Source organism: Austrofundulus limnaeus, unplaced genomic scaffold (assembly GCF_001266775.1).
Source record: "Austrofundulus limnaeus strain Quisiro unplaced genomic scaffold, Austrofundulus_limnaeus-1.0 Scaffold1136, whole genome shotgun sequence".
Classification (NCBI taxonomy): Eukaryota; Metazoa; Chordata; class Actinopteri; order Cyprinodontiformes; family Rivulidae; genus Austrofundulus; species Austrofundulus limnaeus.
This window is the reverse complement of record NW_013953538.1, coordinates 110,906-111,975: the sequence shown is the minus strand read 5'-3', so window position 1 is coordinate 111,975 and position 1,070 is coordinate 110,906.

The following is a 1,070-nucleotide window of genomic DNA, read 5'->3' as shown; positions in this document are numbered from 1 at the left end:
GATGAACACTTCGAAGCTTAATCCAGGACCAGTTTGTGGATGAATAACGTTGGGTGACCAGTCTCTGACTTGTTTTTTCGCATTGGACTCCACTGGGAAGAAATCCCATCATACTGCCTGCTTAAATGTTCTCTACGTCAGAACTTATTCTGTAAATGTGTTTCCATCTCTCCTTATGCACATTAACTGCAGGATGGGGGAAATTGGCCTTGGTGGAGGTCTGCACTCTTTGAGTGCTTCGTTTATATTCTTAAAAATCAGTGGGGATTTAAATAAACAAAAACACATTGCAGACTTGAGAACAAACTGTATTTCAGAAGAACCTTCACAAAAACTGCATTATTGACACAGACAGATGTATTATACAGCAAAGAAAAAATATATAGAAAAAACAAACTTAACTTCCAGTTTTTACTGTAGCCTGACCTGAACACACAGGTGAGCTTACAGCTGATAGAAAAACTTCACAAACAACTATATTCATAAACATTCATGAATATATGAAAGGAAAAGTCTTCATGCATATTTATCATCCTGCAGGTTGAAAGTGGGATGCAGCTCAGTTTAACAGATGTCATCACCTCTACAGAAACATCAGAACATTTTTTAAAATTTATTCTGACTTTTAATCCTTCAGAATAAACGTCTCACTTTAACTTCACTTTAAGAATGTAAACAACAAGGAGGCTTCTGATTGGTTCAAAATATCACTTCTAATTCTGCATCACAGTAGTCAAAACACAGGGTTGTTTTTGTCCTTCTTTACCCAGAATGCTACTTGCTCCATAATGGGACCCCAAGATGGGAGCCCTAAACTTCAGTGGTCCGATAAATTCCTAATCCTAATCCTTCTAACTTGTTTGCTGACCGTATGGAGCTAAAATGGAGTCATAAAGTTTTTTCAAAAGTACATTTTTTTTGGAAACTGAAATAAATTATTTGAAACTGGAAAAAAAAAATTGGAACTGAAAACATTTCAAAACTCCTTCAGATTCTAGTTTTTTTGTTCTTTTTTTCAATTGAAGTTTTTTATTTGATGTTTATATCATATTTCAGTATCACATTTGTTC